Source organism: Hippopotamus amphibius, chromosome 1 (genome assembly GCF_030028045.1).
Source record: "Hippopotamus amphibius kiboko isolate mHipAmp2 chromosome 1, mHipAmp2.hap2, whole genome shotgun sequence".
Classification (NCBI taxonomy): domain Eukaryota; kingdom Metazoa; phylum Chordata; class Mammalia; order Artiodactyla; family Hippopotamidae; genus Hippopotamus; species Hippopotamus amphibius.
The window spans coordinates 145422348-145443558 of NC_080186.1; positions in this window are offsets into that span (position 1 = coordinate 145422348).

Below are 21211 nucleotides of genomic sequence, written 5' to 3' on the forward strand. Positions count from 1 at the left end.
ACTTCCAAGACCAGCATGAATCGGAACATGGAGGAGCCAGAAACCGGAGAGTGGCCCTACTGGGAAATGATACTTCATTATAGAAAAATGAATGTGTCCATGCTACCTGAGAGGGAGGACTTGACAAGAGAATCTAGTTTGTCTTCTCTCTTACCTAAGCATTTCTGCTGCTCAGATCCAACTTGTGCTATAAAACACTGCCCATCTCTGAGGCTGGCCAAGGTATAACCTTCAAACTCTCACTGCATTCAAACTCCATTGCTTTTGTTCCAAGGACATAGGACAAGAGAGATGGAGTGCTTCGCTTTGACCTGGGCTTTTTAAGTTACAAGAGAAGATGTGTGGTTATACTGCGTTGGCCAAAAAGTTTGTTTGGGTATTACTGACAAACCAGAAGGAACTTTTTGACCAACCCAATAGTTGCCTTGCTCTGCAGCTGAGCCCAGATCCTGGGAGACAGATACACATGTGTTCTTTAATACATTAATTTTATATGTGTTTGTGATTTGTGGAGCTGCCAAATTTCATGGCATGGGGCAGGAGCCCCCTTGCGCAGGTTAAGGGCAATACTGAGTTCACCCAGTGCTTTGAGGCAGGGCTTTTCAGTGTTAGGTGGATTTTATGTTTTAGGGCAGTGGGCTGAGGTGGAAGGAACTGGGATCTATTGGAGGGCCTTCCATACCCTCTCTGGGCCTCAGGGTCCCCATTTGTTCTAGGAGGGGGTGGGGCCTCCCCAGGGCTGGCATCCAGCATCCTGGGAGTGCAGACATAAAGGGCCCCATTGAACTGCAGGCTCCTCGGCTGCTGTCCTGACAAAGCCCTTTTCTCCCTGAGCCACAATAGCCTTGTCAGGTAGGTAGCAGGGCCTGCAGCATTGTCTCCCCAGAAAAGAACAACAGGGTTCACTGTCCATCCCAGGCTCAGTATCCCAGGGGAGGGCGGGTAGCTTTGGAAGAGTCTAACCAGCGAGAGACAGATGGGCTCTGTCCTTAGCCAGCCAGAGACGGGTGAACCAGCCACATCTCATTTGGTCACTTACAGGAATGAGCAGGAAAACAAATTTACCAAAGCCCAAACTCTTAAAAATTTGGCTTTTTAAGGGGATGTCCAAATGTTTTATGTTATAGGGCTGCACTTTCCAATATGGTAGCCACCAGCTCCATGTGGCTACTGAGAACTTGGAAAGTGGCTAATCTGAATTGTGCTGTATGTGTAAAACAGGCACTGTTAACATTTTCAGCCAGATAATTCTCAGCTGTGGGGGGCTGTCCTATGCACTGCAGGATGTTTAGCAGCATCCCTGGTCTTTGCCCTCTAGATGCCAGTAGCACAGACATACCTCTACCTGCCTTCCTCTACCCCTCTTGGTTGTGATAACCAAAAGCACACCAGACAATTGCCCAAATCACCCCAATTCAAGAATCATCCAGATTTCAAAAACTAATAAGAAAAAAGGTGTAAAATATCTCATTAAATAATTTTCTAAGTATTGATTACATGTTGACATGATTATTTCTTGGATACACTGGGTTAAGTAAAATATATTATTAAAATTAAGTTTCTCGGGGGACTCGAAGGGGGGGGAGTCAAGGAAGGGAGGGAATACGGGGATATGTGTATAAAAACAGATGATTGAACCTGGTGTACCCCCCAAAAAATTAAAAAAAAATAAAAATAAGAATCAATAAAAAAAAATAAATAAAATAAAATTGTTTCTCTATTTCTTTTCACTTTTTATAAAGTGGCTACTGAACAATTTAAAATTATATATAGAATGTGGCTCACATTCTATTTCTATTGGACAGTGCTCTTACAGAGGAAGAGACTGAGGGCCAGAGAGGGAAGATGACCAGTGGCAGGTCATGAAGCAACAGAGAAGCAGAGTCAGGGTTCCAATCAGGTTTTCAGACTGGCACCTCAGACCAATGCTACTACTCCCACACAGCTTCACAGCTGAAAGGAAATCCCAAAATCAATGCACTGCGTGTTTCCACCATGGTACAGCTGAAAAGCACTGAGTGAAGAATAAAGAGTAGAGACGTGAGTAATAGGAATGCTATTTTTAGAGGACTTGCTATATATTATATGCATGCTCGTTTAATCTTTGCAACAACCCTGGGAAGCAAAGGTTTATTATTATCCCTATTTTCCAAACAAGTGAGGACACAGCCTATTACACGAGAAGCCAAGAATCAAATGCAGTCACTCTCTTCGATACCACATGCACGACTTAGAGTCCCAAGTCTAGTAACATCCCATGAGACTTGGGTAGGCCACTTCTCCTCCTGGCATCCTACACTAGGTAAAAGGGCTGGAAAAGATGTAGTTTATGGTCCTTTCCAGTCCTGGAGAGCTGGTCTTCTGGGCAGGGAGGGGAAGGACAGAGGGCTGTCGCCTCCTTCCAGCTGACCTGGAATCATGGGAATCTAGACAGTCAGTATGCAGAGGCCAGCCACGTGGTTTCCTAGGATGGCTGCTGTCCTCAAAAAGAGATTTACTGTCTTATGCTCATAAGGAACATAAGAAATAATGCTTGGAATGGACACAAGTTCACTCAGACTGGCCCTAAGAAGAGGATCATGCCCAGAGATGGGGTCCAAGTGCAACTGGCATCAATCATGATTAATAAAACAGCACAGTGAGGGACTTCCCTGGCGGTGCAGTGGTTGTGAATCTGCCTGCCAATCCAGGGACACAGTTAGAGCCCTGGTCTGGGAAGATCCCACATGCCGTGGAGCACCTAAGCCCGTGTGCCACAAATACTGAGCCTGTGAGCCACAACTACTGAGCCCTTGTGCTGCAATTACTGAAGCCTGTGCACCTAGAGCCCGTGCTCTGTAACAAGAGAAGCCAGCACGAGAGGCCAATGCACCGCAATGAAGAGTAGCCCCTGCTCACAGCAACTAGAGAAAGCCCACATGCAGCAACTAAGACCCAATGCTGCCATTAAATAAATAAATTTATTAAAAAAAACCAAAAACAGTACAATGAGTCCTTCCTCTGTACACTAAGCACTTTGCAGGCATTGAGTCACCTGGTCATTACAATCCCTTACTCTGGGTACCATTCTAAGTCCCGTTTTTTAGATGAAGGAACTGAGGTTCAGAGAAGTGAAGTGACTTTACCAAGGTCACGCACAGTGGTAGGGACAGAACTTCAAGCTGGGCTTGGGTATCCCCAGAGTAGTGCTCTTAACCAAGGCACTGGTTTGAGGAGGCCGGAGCCTTCTTCCCTGACCTATTCCTGGTCCTCCTCTGTATGGGGTAGCTAGCAAGACAGGCACCAGAAACTACATGGAATGGCTATACAATCTTCTCATCAGCCATCCTTCAGAGTTAGAGCTGGAAAGCCTCAAGGAATCCACCCCTTAGTTGGCAGATGGGGAAACCGAGGCACAGAGGGGGCGCAGTCATGCCAACATCACTCTGCTAATTTGTGGCAGAATAAGTACTTCATTCAAAGTCGCTAGAATCCCAATCCAGCACTTTTATCTCCTACTATGCTTTCTTTCTGGGCAGAAAGGACTGACCTTAGGGCAGATAATAAGAGGTATTACTTTTGGGCCACTTTTTAAGGCTGAGCCAGTGCACTGAGAATTTTACAACATTATCCCATTTACTCCTCACAATAAGCCTCTGAGTTAGGTACTGCTATGATTCCTACTTCAGAAATGAGAAAACAGCCTCAGGAAGGTGACGTAACTAGTCTGTAATTAAATAGTGGGGCCATGATGAAACTCAGCAGGCTGATTCTAGAGCCATTTCTTGACCGCTCTTCTCAGGCTGATCACACCGTGTTTATGGGATCCTCCATCAGAACGTCTGCTTACAGGTGGAAGAAGCTTCACGTTACGATGCAGGGCAGAGCTCACTCTGAGGAATGTATGTGGAAGGGCAGCATTGCTTGGCCTTGGTGTGGGTGTGCAGAGAGCCTAATGCATTTTGTGTATGGAAAAGAACTTCAGATCTTATCTAAAACCAGCTGGAGTTAAACGTAATAATACTGATATGAACTCCTAGTTGCTGCACGACTTCTGTGCTGCAGGTGCTTTGTGTGTATTAACCTCTAATCCTTACAGTAATCTCGCGAGGTACATGAAGTTATCCTAGTTTTACAACTGATGACAGTGAGACGCTGAGAAGTCTGGTGACTTGCTCAAGGTCACGCAGATAAGAAATGGCTAAACTGGGATTTGAGTGGGTCCTCAAAGCACTGACTGCAGTCTCATCCTCATTCCCCCCTCTTGCTGGTCTGAGTCGCTGCTCAGGTCGGCAGCCGCAGGGTGGGAGACCGTGGTGACACTGGTTCCCAACACCTCTTTGAAGGTGCAGCACCTGGTACGTGGGAACAGGGAGGGTAGGGGCACAGTGAGATTCGTGGCCAGAGGGAACACTGATCCAAAAGTGGGAAGAGTCAACTCAAAAATGAAGGACAAATTTAGGCTGTTTTCCCTTTTGGATTTTAAAAAATAAGCCCATCTTGGACTCTGATGTCTGGTATTAAAAAAGAGTCAGGCCATGTGAGTTCTGGTCCTCTTTCTGCCACTAACATATCGGGACCTGGCAGGTCCTTCTCATGTGGGTCTAAGTTTCCTCATTATGCTATGAAAATGAAGGATTTTTGACGATATTTTTCTTGGTGGGAGGCGGTAGGCATCAAAACCTTTTTTTCCAAAGTTACATGAAAGGACAACACATAAACCTCTTTAAAAGGAGCTTCTTTCGTTGATTCAGGGCAAGAGACTGGAAACTTGTGCTTTGGCCTCTGTGCTGTCTCCCTGCTCAGGAGGCTGTTGAAGGGATGCCCGTGGGCTCAGGACTTTCTCAGTTCTCCAGGGCCATCTGTCAGAGCCCTGGGACACAGGCACATTGATGCCGAGTAGGTCTGAACACTTCTGGGTAAGTGGAACCATCTGAGTCTCAGGGGAAATTCCCACACACTCCCAAGTGGCATGCAAGAGGAGGTGTGAAGTGGAAGAGGTGTTTTATGTTCAAGATGGGGACTAGCTCAGCCTCCTTTAGGGATCCTGGCGGGGAGGGGTGGGGAAGAGCAGGTTTGGGGTGGTCTATGGATCTCACCTCAGCCACACATGGTAGCTGTGTGGCCTTAGGCAAGTTACCACCTTTCCTGGGCCTGAGTTGTCCTACCTATAAAATTGAGATAATGATGATACTGGTAGTAATAAAGTTACTTCTTATTGAATACTTGCTCTGTGCAAGCACTTCCTGGGTATTAGGTATTATAGTGGCAAACCCTCACAATACCTTTTTTTTAAGCCCTTTATTGGAATATAATTGCTTTACACTATTGTGCCAGTTTTTGCTGTACAACAAAGTGAATCAGCTATATTTATACACATATCCTCATATCCCCTCCATCTATCGACTCCCTCCCCCAACCTACCCAAGTCATGACCAATCATCGAGTTGATCTCCGTGTGTTATGCAGAAGCTTCCCACTAGCTATCTGTTTTATTTTTTTATTTTTTTTTTTTTTTGGCGCACGGGCTTAGTTGCTCCGCGGCATGTGGGATCTTCCTGGAGCAGGGATTGAACTCATGTCCTCTACATTGGCAGGCGGATTCCCAACCACTGCGCCACCTAGGAAGCCCTAGCTATCTGTTTTAAATTTGATAGTGTATATATGTCAATGCTGCTCTCTCACTTTGTCCCAGCTTCCCCTTTGCCCCCCCCCCCCCCATGTCCTCAAGTCCCTTCTCTACATCTGCATCTTTATTCTTGCCCTGTCACTGGGTTCATCAGTACCATTTTTTTAGATTCCATATATATGAATTAGCATAAGGTATTTGTTTTTCTCTTTCTGGCTTACTTCGCTCTGTATGACAGACTCTAGGTCCATCCACTTCACTACAAATAAATAAATTTCATTCCTTTTTATGGCTGAGTAATATTCCATTGTATATATGTGCCACTTCTTCTTTATCCAGTCATCTCTTGATGGGCATTTAGGTTGTTTCCATGTCCTGGCTATTGTACATAGTGCTGCAATGAACACTGTAGTACATGTTTCTTTTTGGATTATGGTTTTCTCTGGGTATATGCCCAGGAGTGGGATTTCTGGGTCATATGGTAGTTCTATTTTTAGTTTTCTGAGGCCCCTTCATACTGTTTTCCATAGTGGCTGTACCAACTTACATTCCCACCAACAGTGCAAGAGAGTTCCCTTTTCTCCACACCCTCTCCAACATTTATTGTCTCTAGATTTTTTGACGATGGCCATTCTAACTGGTGTGAAGTGATACCTCATTGTGGCTTTGACTTGCATTTCTCTAATGATTAGTGATGTTGAGCATCTTTTCATGTGTTTGTTGGCCATCTCTATGTCTTCTTTGGAGAAATGTCTATTTAGGTCTTCTGCCCATTTGTGGATTGGGTTATTTGCTTTTTTGGTATTAAGCTGCATGAGTTGCTTGTATATTTTGGAGATTAATCCTTTGTCCGTTGCTTCGTTGGCAAGTATTTTCTCCCATTCTGAGGGTTGTCATCTTGTTTTGTTTATGGTTTCTTTCGCTGTGCAAAAGCTTTTAAGTTTCATTAGGTCCCATTTGTTTATTCTTGATTTTATTTCCATTATTGTAGGAGGTGGGTCAAAAAGGATCTTGCTTTGATGGATGTCATAGAGTGTTCTGCCTATGTTTTCCTCTAGGAGTTTGATAGTGTCTGGCCTTACATTTAGGTCTTTAATCCATTTTCACTTTATTTTTGTGTATGGTGTTAGGAAGTGTTCTAGTTTCATTCTTTTACATGTAGCTGTCCAATTTTCCCAGCACCACTTATTGAAGAGGCTGTCTTTTGTCCATTGTATATTCGTGCCTCCTTTGTCAAAGATAAGGTGCCCATATGTGCTTGGGCTTACCTCTGAGTTCTCTATTCTGTTCCATTGATCTTCCTTTCTATTTTTATGCCAGTACCATACTGTCTTGATTACTGTTGCCTTGTAGTATAGTTTGAAGTCAGGAAGCCTAATTCCACCAACTCTGTCTTTCCTTCTCAAGATTGCTTTGACTATTTGGGGTCTTTTGTGTTTCCATACAAATCGTAAGATTTCTTGCTCTACTTCTGTGATAAATGCCATAGGTAATTTGATAGGGATTGCGTTGAATCTGTAAATTGCTTTGGATAGTACAGTCATTTTCACAATGTTTATTCTCCCAATCCAAGAACATGGTATGTCCCTCCATCTGTTTGTGTCGTTTTTGATTTCTTTCATCAGTGTCTTAGAGTTTTCTGCATATAGGTCTTTTGCCTCCTTAGGCAGGTTTATTCCTAGGTATTTTATTCTTTTTGTTGCAATGGCAAATGGGAGAGTTTCCTTAATTTCTCTTTCTGCTTTTTCGTTGTTAGTGTATAGGAATGCAAGAGATTTCTGCACATTAATTTTTCCTGCTACTTTACTAAATTCATCAATTAGTGCTAGCAGTTTTCTGGTAAAGTCTTTAGGGTTTTCTATGTAAAATATCATGTCATCTGTAAAGAGTGACAATTGTACTTCTTTTCCAATTTGGATTCCTTTTATTTCATTTTCTTCTCTGATTGCTGTGGCTAAAACTTCCAAAACTATGTTGAATAATAATGGTGAGAGTGGACACCCTTGTCTTGTTCCTGTTCTTAGAGGAATTCTTTCAGTTTTTCTCCATTTAGAACGATGTTGACTTTTGGTTTGTCATATATGGCTTTTATTATGTTGAGGTAATTCTATGCCCATTTTCTGGAGAGTTTTGATCATAAATGGATGTTGAATTTTGTCAAAAGCTTTTTCTGCATCTACTGAGATTATCATATGGTTTTTATCCTTCAGTTTGTTACTATGATATATCACATTGATTGATTTGTGTATATTGAAGATCCTTGCATCCCAGGGATAAACCCCACTTGATCATGGCGTATGATCTTTTTAATGTGCTGTTGGATTCTGTTAGCTAGTATTTTGCTGAGGATTTTTGCATCTATATTCAGCAGTGATATTGGCCTGTAATGTTCTTTTTTTGTGACATCTTTGCCTGGTTTTGGTATCAGGGTGATGGTGGCCTCGTAGAATGAGTTTGGGAGTGTTCCTCCTTCTGCTATATTTTGGAAGAGTTTGAGAAGGATAGGTGTTAGCTCTTCTCTAAATGTTTGATAGAATTCCCCTGTGAAGCCATCTGGTCCTGGGCTTTTGTTTGTTGGGAGATTTTTAATCACAGTCTCAACTTCCGTATTTGTGATTGGTCTGTTCATATTTTCTATTTCTCCCTGGTTCAGTCTTTGAAGATTCTAAGAATTTATCCATTTCTTCCAGATTATGCAATTTATTGGCATATAGTTGCTTGTAGTAGTCTCTCATGATCTTTTGTATTTCTGCGGTGTCCGTTGTTACTTCTCCTTTTTCATTTCTAATTCTGTTGATTTGCGTCTTCTCCCTTTTTTTCCTGATGAGTCTGGCTAATGGTTTATCAATTTTGCTTATCTTCTCAAAGAGCCAGCTTTTAGTTTTATCAATCTTTGTTTTTGTTTCCTTCATTTCTTTTTCATTTATTTCTGATCTGATCTTTTTGATTTCTTTCCTTCTGCTCACTTTGGGGTTTTTTGTTCTTCTTTCTCTAGTTGTTTTAGGTGTAAGGTTATGTTGTTTATTTGAAATTTTTCTTGTTTCTTGAGATAGGATTGTATTGCTATAAACTTCCCTCTTAGAACTGCTTTTGCTGCATCCCATAGGTTTTGGGTCTTGTGTTTTCATTGTCATTGGTTTCTAGGTATTTTTTGATTTCCTCTTTGATTTCTTCAGTGATTTCTTGGTTGTTTAATAATGTGCACAATATCTTTTTGAAGGTATTATCCGTTTTGCAGATATGGAAACTGAGGTATAGAGATGCTAGGTAGCTTGCACAAATTCACATAGATCCAGCTATCAAAGTGCAGAGCTAAGATGCAAACCAAACCCATTTTTGTTTTACTCTAAAGATAGCATTTTCACCTGCAATGTATCACCTTCTTAAATTAAACCTGCCTCAAAGGGCTGTTTTGAGAATCATGAAAGACAACCTAGGTCATATTCACAGCACTGGCTCAGTAAATGGGTTCCCTTTCCTGTCTCCTTGCTAAATGCCCCAAACTCCCTTTCAGGCCTGAAGGGGTCCATGCATATCTACAAGTCCCTCTCTTCCCAGAAAGTGAAAGTAAGGAAAGGCAAGAGAATTCTGTCTGATCTCAGGAAAAACTACCTTTTTCCTACAAACAAGCATCTCTAATGAGCGTTTCCCCAATTGTGTTCCATGAAAACACCTCTCCATGTTGTTCTGTGTTCAAAAAAGTTTGGGAAATGCTACATCCTCAACCTTTCTCTTAGAGATGCTAATTGTTTATTAGCATATTAAAGTCCTTGAGAAGTCCTGCTATAAAGAATTCTGCTTAATTTAGTTCAACCCAGAGTGTTCCAAATCCCACTGATCATGGAATCCACCCCCCACCCCCACACAGCACCCACATAATACTATTAACACCTGGTTCTAAGGAACACACTTGGGAAAGAAGCTGAGTCTTGTCCATTTATGCAGATAATACAGCTAAGGGCCAGAGAGCTTGCATGGGTTGTCTAGGGTCACACAGCTACCTGGTGATGGATTCTTTTGTAAATGAAGCCTTATTTTCAAACTCACTACTGAGAAGCAGGACAGAATAGTGGGTAAAAGCAGGAACCTGGAGTTGGACAGTCTGGGCTTCTATCCTGGTCTACCATTCTCTAGCCAGGTGCCCTTGAGTAGGTTACTGAACCCCCTTGGACCTCGATGATATGGGGACAATATGGCATATATCTCATCAGGCTAATTGGGGGAGTCAGTGAGTTGATACTGGCATGACGAAGCTAGTCATTCCTGTCTCTGCTGTAGTTTGTGCAAGACGAAGTTCACCTGAGTGACGGTGGCACTGCAGGTGAGCTCTACTTAAGAGAGTCTACTGCAGGGGGGAAACTGCTTTTGCTGCATCCCATAGGGATTGGCTGGTAGCTTTGAGTTGTCCTTTCTCCAGCCAAAGCTCCCAGGAGAGGGGTTTCCTACCACCTGCCACTGGGGCCAGGCCTCTTGGTGCTGCGAGACCAGACAGTGTCCACATGTCTGCCTCCTTGCTCTCCTGTATAAGCTCTGAGAAAGTCTTGGCAGAACAGTCAGTTTGTGACCCAGGAGCTGGAGTAAGCAGTAAGCTTCATACAAGAGGCACCAGCTTTGATACAGACAGTCCTGGCATCAAACCCAAGCTCTGGACTTCCTACTTGTGGGATTTTGGCCAAGTCACTTAACTTCTCCGAGTCTCAGTTTCTCTATTTGTAACATGAGGATTATAGTAAGACCTACTTCCTAAGTTTGCTCTGAGGTACCAAGTGATGATAACCGATGTTAAATAGGTGCTTACTGCATGTCAGGCACCGTTAAAACAACTGCGGATAGCTAGTGTCATGGTGGACTATTCTCCTGGAGCTTATATTCTAGAAAGGGTAGATGTGCGACAAATATGCAAATAAATGTAAAAGTATTAAATCAGAATGTAATAATAGGTACAAAGAAAATGAAATAGGGTAAGAGGCAGAAAATGACTGATAAAATGGTCTGGGAAAAGCTTACTGAGGTGGTGATGTTTAAAGTAAGATGTGGCTGACAAGGAGGGAATCATGGGAATATCTGGGGGAAGAGCCTTCCAGACAGAGGGAATAGCTAGTGCAAAGACCCTGAGGTACAAGTAAGCTAGTGCAAAGGCCCTGGCTTCTTTGAGGGATAGAAGGAAGGCCCTTTTGACAAGGAGCAGGAGAGGAATACAAGATAAATCATCCACTCCTAGTACATACCCAACAGAAGTGAAAACACGTGCACATAAAAACTTGTACACAAATGTTCATAGCAGCATTAGCCCCAAAGTGGAAAGATCCTAAATGTTCATCAACTGATAAGTGGATAAACAAAGTGTGGGACATGCACTCAATGGAATATTATTTGGCCACAAAGAGGAATGAGGGCCTGATACCTCCTGGCACAACATGCATGAATTTTGAAAACATTATGCTAAGTGAAAGAGTTCACATAGTAAAGGCCACATATTATATGATTCCATTTATATGAAAGGTCCAGGATAGGGAAATCCATAGAGACAAAAAGTGGATTAATGGCTTCGGGGGTTGGGGGGGAGGGGAAGTAGGGAGTGACTCCTAATGGGTAGGGGGGTTTCTTTTTGGGGTGATGTAAATGTTTTGGAATTAGATAGAGGCAACTGTTGTACAACTTTATGAGTATATGAAAAACCACTGAACTGTACACTGGAAAGGATAAACTATGGTAAATGGATTGTATCTCAATCCAAAAAAAAAAAAAAAAAAAAAAAAAGCCAGAGGGCTAGGAAGAAGCCAGCTTAGAAGCTAGGCTGAAGAGCTTAGGGTAGGTTCTCCTGCTACGCCCATATTACAGAGGAGGGTCCAAGCACACAGAGAGAGTAAGCAACCGGCCCTGGGGCCACACAGCTACAGAGTGACTGAGCTGGGATTCACACCTAGGGTGTCTGGATCAGAGTTCATTCTTTTATGTAAAGCTTTTATATGTACAGCACAGGGCCTGGCATTCATCCACTAAGCACCCAATATATGCAAGTGACAAATATATTTTGGGGTTGGAGTTTCAGTTTCTGGACTCCCACCCCAAGGGGCTTTTACTCTCATTGCTGGCCTCCACTCGCTGAGCTGCAAGCCTCCCATTTGCCTCTTACCAAGGGGTGAGACAGAGGACCAGACGCCTTGCCCTGCCCCCTTGGATAGATCCACTGCCACGAGCATCCAGTCCTCACTGGCTGCTAATTAACTTACTGCCAACACAGTCACACTGGAAATTCTGGTTTGCAAGCCGGGCCTGGAAGAGAGGTTCCAAAGGAATCCAGAGTGTTGGTTAAGGTTTCTTCATGGCTTGTCAGGTGGGGCAGGGGACTAAGCTGCCCCTCCACCCTGGAGGACCTCCGCCCTGATGGGGATGGGGATGTAAGGTGGGGTGGGGGGGGGAGGCGGGGAGCTGCAGGCTCTGGACTGGCTGCAGGCCAAGTCACTGGGCTAATAGAAAGCCACGCCTTTTTAAAATTGAGCTAAAAATCGACGACTGGAGATAATTATCTACATTTTGCTGCCCAAAGAAAAACGTCATTGTTTGTTTTGTGACAGGTCCAATAAATATATTTATGCCTCTCCAACTCCAGCCTGCATTTCCAGAGTGCCTGGTCTGCACAGAGTTGTCTGACCTTGAGTCAAACCCCAGAAGAACCATGAGCGAGTGCTCCTCATTTTAGGGAAAGGCCTCACTGGTAATTTTTAACTTTTTAGGGGTCCCACATCCCTTTAAGAATCTAACAAAAATTGTGAACACGTGGTTCAGAAAGATGCACACACTTACATACACACACCACTTTGCACTGAATTTTAGGGGGACTCAGGTTAATAATCCTTGGCTTTTGGCCACAGGAAAAAAAAATTCTAAATTTTTAAATGTACATTTTTATTGAAGTAACATTTCTTAAAGAATAGTGCACAAATATTAAAATGATATGTGAAGATCACTGTAATTTTATGTATGTATACAGCCTTGTAACTGCCATCCTCATAAGCATACAGAATATTTCCAGCCCTCACAATGACCCAAGGAAATTCTGACACCTTGATTTTAACCTAGTGATTAAATCGGAAGACTTTGGTCTTCTGATGTCCATAATTGTAAGATAATAAATTTGTGCTCCTACAAGCCACTAAACTCACAGTCATTTTTTAAAGCAGTAATAATACAGGGTTACATCCTCTTTTATTTGCACCGAGAGTAGGAAGGTGCTTGATTCCCCAAAACACTGTGGAAGGTAATGCATGCATACTATCATTTGATTATTGCAGTAACAGCAGAAATAGGTATTATCACCACTACTGCTCTTATCCATGAGGAATCTGACGTTAAGAGAGATTAAGAATGTGCTAGTTCCTAGACTTCGCTAGTGGCGCAGTGGTTAAGAATCTGCCTGCCAATGCAGGGAACACGGGTTCGATCCCTGGGCTGGGAAGATCCCACATGCCGAGGAGCAACTAAGCCCATTCACCACAACTACTGAACCTGCGCTCTAGAGCCCACGAGCCACAACTACTGAAGCCCGTGTTCTGTAACTGCTGAAGCCCATATGCCTAGAGCCCATGCTCTGCAACAAGAGAAGCCACCGCAATGAGAAGCTCGCACACTGCAATGAAGAGTAGTCCCAACTCAGGCGCACAGCAACAAAGACCCAACACAGCCAAAAGAAAAAAGAAACAAAAAAAAAAGAATTTGCTAGTTCCTGGCAGAGCTGGGTTTTCAAGAATCCAGCTTTTAACCAGTTACTCCTTTTTGCCCCCTTTCTTGGCTAAGGAGGATCCCAAGAGAAAACTAACACCACCATGAACTGCCCCATGCCTCCCCCAGACCTCACGCCTATTCCGTACTCTGTTCCCTTCTGGAGTCTGCCCCAGTCCCTTCTGCCTCTATCCCAACTCCAGTCCTCCCTACCGCCCTATATAGTACAGTCATCATGTCCACAGTCAATGCCAGACAATTAGTCCTTTATTCTCTCCTATGACAACAGCTGTTTTAAGGCAGGCTAACTTGTTGACACCAATTACATGGTGAGCTTTTTTGAGGGGACAGGGGGATTGATGCCATCAGCAGACACAGATGGAACACTTTCAATGTGTTACCTGTTGTGAAAGGCACAGGCTTTATGGTGGTGAGCAAGACAGATGCAGCCTCTATACTCATGGATGGTATACATGAAATGGTCACACAATTAACACTGAATTGTAATTTTGATAAACGGCAAGAAGGTCAAGTACAGAATGCTCAGAGAGTATTTAACAGAGCAACTGGGACCTAGGTATCCAGGAGGAAGAGTGTTTTAAGTGAGGCCTGAAGGATGAGGGAAGGCCTGAGTCCGTGAAGATGGGGAGGTGGGGGTGATATAGGGGCGCATTGCTGGCTGACAGGGGCAGGTGTGAGCATCTCAAAAGGGACAAGGGGGAGCCTGGGACCTCAGGATGAACTGTAAAGAGCCCTTGGTGTGGTTTTAACCTGTATTGGTTTCTGAGCCTGGATCTTCGAGTATAGGATGGGGATGCTGATGACAGGGGAGAAAATTAAAGGAGAATATATGGCAGCTGTGGATGGGCTGAACCCAGGAGATCAGTCCCTTCTCCACTGCAGCCCCAATGAGTCCAGGGAGCTCTCTCCAGCTTAGGGCTGGGCTTCTTGCCAGAAGTGTTTAAGAAATGCCCCAACCAGGGGCTCTTTGATTTCCCCCTTTCCTGTTCATCTGAAACTCCAGAAGGCAGACATCTCTGGGTTTTATTCTAACTAATGAGGGTGGAGCTTAAGGGCTGCATATTTTTAGCTCTGATAACATCTCAGAGCATATTTTCCCAGGGAAACCCTCTGCTTTCCCCATTCTGCCGGAAGCTCTGGACTAGTCAGACAAGCAGCATCTGGGAATGTGGGGAACAGGCTGAGAGGGGAGCACAGGCTGAGGAAATCAGAGGAGACCAAACCAGACAGGAAGTGGGGACTGGCTTTGGGGGCTGGTTACTTTCCTTCTCACCCAGAGGGAAGTGTGTCTTCGTCCCTTTCCCACCTCTGGCTTATTCACCTCAGGGGAACCAAAGGCAGGATCCGAGCAGCCCCCTCCCAACATTTGCAGGGTCAGGGGCAAAAATACCACATCCCAGATGTCTTTAAATAAGTAGAAGTTCTAAATCACACGATTAAACTCTTACAAAATATGCTCTGTCTTCCTGAAGACAAAATATACTTTTATAACACAAAATAAGGTATACATAAAGTCATGGGTTTCATATGACTGTAAGTTGATAAAAATACCAAAGATGACTGAATTTAATTATCATTGTGTATTTCTGGACATTCTGTTATTGGACAGTGATGTTTGCTAGGCTAAAATAAAGATGTGATTCATAAATTAATATGTATTTATTCTATAAAACGTTTCTTGCCTTCATTTTAACATTATTATGTTTTTATAATCAAGATTCCCACACCCATGCACCTATGGTCAGTTAATCTAAACAAATGAGGTAAGAATACACAATGGAGAAAAGACAGTCTCTTCAATAAGTGGTGCTGGGAAAACTGGACAGCTACATGTAAAAAAATGAGATTAGAACATTTCCTCACACCATATACAAAAATAAACTGAAATCGTTTAAAGACCTAAATATAAGACCCCAAACCATAAAATTCCTAGAAGAGAACATAGAACACTCTTTGACATAAATCATAGCAATATTTTTTCTTGATCTGCCTCCTATGGAAAAAGAAACAAAAGCAAAAATAAACAAATGGGACCTAATTAAACTTAAAAGCTTGTGCACAGCAAAGGAAACCACGGACAAAATGAAAAGACAACCTATGGAACGGAAGAAAATATTTGCAAACAATATGACCGACAAGGGGTTAATATCCAAAATATATAAACAGCTCATACAACTCAATATAAACAAACAACACAATCAAAAAATGAGCAGAAGGCCTGAACAGACATTTTTCCAAAGAAGACATATAGATGGCTAACAGGCACATGAAAAGATGCTCAACATCAATGATTATTAAAGAAATGCAAATCAAAACCGCAATGAGGTATCACCTCATACCTGTCAGAATGTCTATCATTAAAAAGTCAACAAATTACAAATGTTCGTTAGGATGTGGAGAAAAGGGAAGTCTTGTACACTGTAGGTGGGAATGTAAATTGGTGCAGCTGTTTTACTATGGAAAACAGTATGCAGGTTCCTCAAAAAACTGAAAATAGACCTACCAGCAATTCCATTTCTAGGTATATATCCAGAAAAAAATGAAAACACTACTTTGAAAAGATACATGCACCCCCAACGTTCATAGCGGCACTATTTACAATTGGCAAGATATGGAAACAACCCAAGTATCCATCAACAGATGAATGGATAAAGAAGATGTGGTATATATTCACAATAGAATACTACTCAGTCATAAAAAAGAATGAAATTCTACCATGTGCAGCAACGTGGACGTACCTAGAGACTATTAGGCTTAGTGAAGTCAGTCAAAGACAAATACTGTATATCACTTATATGTGGAATATAAAAATTGAAAATGAATGTATATAGCAAAATAGAAACAGATTCACAGATACAGGAGAAAAGAAAAAAAGCTAGTGGTTACCAGTGGGGAGAGGGGAGCAAGGAGGGGCAAAATAGGGTATGGGATTAAGAGATACAAACTACTATATATAAAATAGATAAGTAACAAGGATATATTATATAGCACAGGGAATTATAGCCATTATCTTGTAATAACTTTTAATGAGTATAATGTAAAACTACTGAATCACTATTGCTGTACACCTGAAATATAATACTGTAAATCAACTACACGTCAATTAAAAAAAAAGATTCCCCCTGCCCCGAGGTACAACTGAAAATAAAAATTTATATATTCAAGGTGTACAAAATGATGTTTTGATATACGAATGCACTGTGAGATGATCACCACAACTGACTTAATTAACACATCCATCACCTCGCGTAGTTATTCCCCCTTTTTTTATGCAGTGAGAACACTTAAAATCTACTATCTATAATCAAGATTTTTATCTAATTTATATTCTATTGCCAGTAATGTCAATTTATACAACCTTTCTTGAGTTGCTATAACTCAGAGAGTTTTAATATTAATTTCAATATGAAGAGATTCTGTTCTGGTAAGGGGTAGCACATGAAATTATCAATAAAATTTTTAAAGCAATAACTAGATTCAGAAACAAGCCATGCATTTTATATATTACATTCAACAACTCTTGAGGGCATGTATAATTATTGTTATTACAGAAAATATTACACATTTACATTTTATTAAATAAATGGATTATATAAATATTCCTTACATTACAGTTTTCATTGTCTTTTAAAGCAATATCTAGAGCATACAGTAATTCTTGAATTGTTCTTTCAAATCTTTCAGTTCTGGAATATTATGATAAAAGCAGTACATGGCTCAATTTTTTCTGACCTCCCTCAATCAAGACTATAATTTGACCTCTAATGGCCAAAAAATATAGTTTGTAAACAAGTTTGGGATTATTTGTATGTGAATCTTCTTCCTCCTAGTCATGCAAAATATTTTTGTTGCATTGTTTGTGTAATTTTATATTTCACTAGAAGGCCATTTCTGCTGCATACTTCACCTGCATTTTTGTTTGGGAAAGCCACGTTCTCTAAAATTTATAGAACTATGTCTTGCTCCTCTTAGACAAATTTAGGTACCTTTTTTGTAATGTTAATATAATAAAAATAGTAAGCAATAGTTCATAGTGAGTATATACGGTGACTGTAAATTCAAAGTTAATTTTATTTCCCCTCAAGACCACAGCTCACTCTTTGAGAATCTTCTGTGATTTTATTGAACTCTTTTAGTGGATCTTTAACCTTTTCTAAACTAAATCTGATTAACAGCATCTTGTCAGCAATTCCATTGAGCGTGTGAAAGCGGTTTTTAAGGAGAAATCTGATATGTTTCACCAAATGCTCTATCTCTGAACAGCTCTGTGAAATACTGTACATAATCTTTTTGGCTCCAAAAAAAAAAAAAAAAGGACATTAGAGGCACAGATGTAACCATGTTTCCTAGTAATAAATTCAAACTATGTGCTGTATGTGGCACAAAAAATGCTCATGGTTTTTCAGCTAAAAATGCCATAATGGTAGGCCAGCCTTCTTTTCTCTTACCTACATACCTCTGTTTGAAGGCTTGAAAATAGTGAGTGTTCAAGAAGCATTTCTCAAAGCAATGGTATCCCAGACTTCAAACAGTCCAAGGCCCCAGAGGCAGCACCTCCCCCAGATCTGTTCTTCTCTTCTCCACTGTTATGGGCTGAATTTCTGCCCCCACTCAATTCATACAGTGAAGCCCTAACCCTCAGTAACTCCAAACTCTCCATTTGGAGACAGAGACTTTAATGAGATAATTAAGGTAAAATGAAGTCATATCCATGGGCCCTAATCCAATGTGACTGGTGTCCTTAGGAAATTATGATGCAGACACACACAGAGGAAAGACCACGTGAAGACACAGGGTGAAGAGAGACACCTAAAAGCCAAGGAAAGAGATCTTAGAAGAAACTAACCCTGCTGACACCTTGATCTTGGACTTCTAGCCTCCAGAATTGTAAGAAAATAAGTTTCTGTTGTTTCAGCCATCTGGTCTGTGGTATTTTGTTATGGCAACCCTATCAAGTGAATCCACCCAGCTACCCTATACTCTCCCATCATGAAAATGCTTCCCCTTTCCACCTGAATTCCTTCAATACTTTGCCACATCCCTGCCTCCCTAATTGTGCCCAAGTGTCACGACTGCCCATGTGTAAATGGGAAGTTAAAAAACTGTCTTAACATTGATTTCCACAACACTTAGCCCAGTGGTTTTCAAAGAATGTTCCATGAGAGAATCATTAGTGTGGCAGAGAAAGAAGTGTCCAAGGTGATAGCCACCTGGGAGATGTGGTGCTCCCAGGCTAATTAAGCTCTGTAAGACTCCTCAGAGCACTGCCGATCTTCAAGATGGGAGAGAATACGACACATTCCCTAAGTGTATTTGACCATGGAACTTTCTTTTCACTGCACATCTCTCTGGACTAATAGTGCTCCAGTGACACTAGGTCAAATATACCAGCCCTAATGATGTAAACCCTTGGAGGTGGTGACACATGGCTGAGAAAGATTTTGAGTTTGTGAAGTAGGCAGGCCCCTCAAAGTACACCAGGAGGAAATGAACTAGAACTGGGATATCAGAGCTGGAAGGGATCTCAAGTTATTTTGTCCATCTTGAAGATGCGGAACTTGAGGCCCCAAGAGATTTAACAGCTGCTCAGGCTGCAGCAGTGGGGAGCCACTAATGTCCTAGGCATTAGCCACTAATGCCATCTCAGTGGCTGGTCTTTAGGAAAGCTGGTGCTGTGTAACATGTGAGGCTCCAAGCACCGGTGTTGGTCTTAAACACATTCCTCTAGGGCCAATCCTTCTGATGAGTGTGAAAGGTACCCAGGTGTCTTCAGCCTGGGAACTCCCCTGCCACTATGCTGGGCCTCTCCTGATACCATGCTCTGCTGCCTTACTGACCCACAGCACCCCGAAGTCCACTAACCAAATTCCTAAGTCTAGTTTTTGAGTCCAGCCTGGCTGATCAATTTATTGTAGTGTAACAGGAAAAGCCCAGCCTTTGGAACAGGGTTCTAATTCCAGCTGTCACTTAGTAACTGTGTGAAAATAAACACACTTTACAGTTTCTCTGTCAAAGGTGGGATATAACACAAAGTGATTGTGGTTAATTCAAAGGAATGGATGAATGGGATTTAGCATGCTGCCTGCACACATCAAGCCTCATTAAATACTAGTTCCCATGCTTCCTCTTAGAACTAGGGATTTATTGATAAATGATATATATGGGATAGGATAGAAAGCCCAGAACTAAACCCATGCACTTATGGTCAACTCATCTGCGATAAAGGAGGCAAGAATATATAATGGAGAAAAGACAGTCTCTTCAGTAAGTGGTGCTGGGAAAACTGGACAGCTACAGGTAAAACAACGAAGTTAGCACGTTCTCTAATACCATATACAAACATAAACTCAAAATGGATTAAAGACCTAGCTGTAAGTGATAAAACTGCTAGAGGAAAACATAGGCAGAACACTTCTTGACATAAATCGCAGCAATAGTTTTTTTGGATCTGTCTCCTAAAACAAAGGAAACAAAAGCAAAAGTAAACAAATGGGACCTAATTAAACTTGAAAGCTTTTACCCAGCAAAGCAAACCACTGACAAAACAAAAAGACAACTTACTGAATGGGAGAAGATATTTGCATATGATATGACTGATAAGGGGTTAATATCCAACATATATAAACAGCTCAAACAATTCAACATCAAAAAAAAAAAACCTGATTAAAAAATGGGCAGAAGAACTGAAGAGGCATTTTTCCAAAGAGCACATGCAGATGGCCAACAGGCACATGAAAAGATGCTCAACATTGTTAATCATCAGGGAAATGCAAATGAAAACCACAATGAGATATCACCCCACACCTATCAGAATGGTTATCACCAAAAAGAAAACAAATAACATGCTGGCAAGGATGTGAAGAAAAGGGAACCTTCTTACACTGTTGGTGGGAATGTAAATTGGTGCAGCCACTGTGGAAAACAGTATAGAGGTTCCTTAAAAAAACTAAAAATAGCGTTACCATATGATCCAGCAATCCCACTTTGGGGCATACATCCGGAAAAGACAAAACTCTAATTTGCAAAGATACCTGCATCCCAATGTTCAAAGCAACACTATTTATAATAGCCAAGACATGGAAACAACCTAAATGTCCATCAACAGAGTAAAGGATAAAGAAGATATGGTACATATATATACACACACATATATACACAATGAAATATTACTCAACCATTAAAAAAAAACAAAATAGTGCAATTTGCAGCAAAATGGATGGACCAAGACATTAGCATACTAAGTCAGTCAAAGACAAATAAATATATGATATCACTTATATGTGAAACCTAAAAAAATTGATGCAAATGAACTTATTTACAAAACAGAAATAGACTTACAGACACAGAAAACAAACTTATGGTTACCAACGGGGGGGGAAGGAGGAAGGGATAAATTAGGAGTTTGGGATTAATAGATATACGCTACTATATATAAAGCAGAAAAATAACAAAGACCTACTATATAACACAGGGACCTATATTCAATACCTTATAATAATCTATAATGAAAAAGAATCTGAAAAAGAATAGATATATATGTATAACTGAATCGCTTTGCTGTAATATCTGAAACCAACACAACATTGTAAATCAACTATACTTCAATTAAAAAAATAGATTAAAAACAAACAAAACAACACCCAAAAAACAAGACTAGGGATTTAGGCTGTATAGTTACACTGTCAGTCTATGAAACGCCTAGGCTCAGGAACCATCTCCAATATCTTGCCCAGTGCAAGTCAATCTATAAGGATGTAATTCCCCCAGTGAGAAAGTAAAACAAGCCATTAGTTTAGGGTGCAATATCTTTATCTTCTTTTTCTTCCTCCATTCTCTTTCAGGTTGTATCCTTAGTCATCA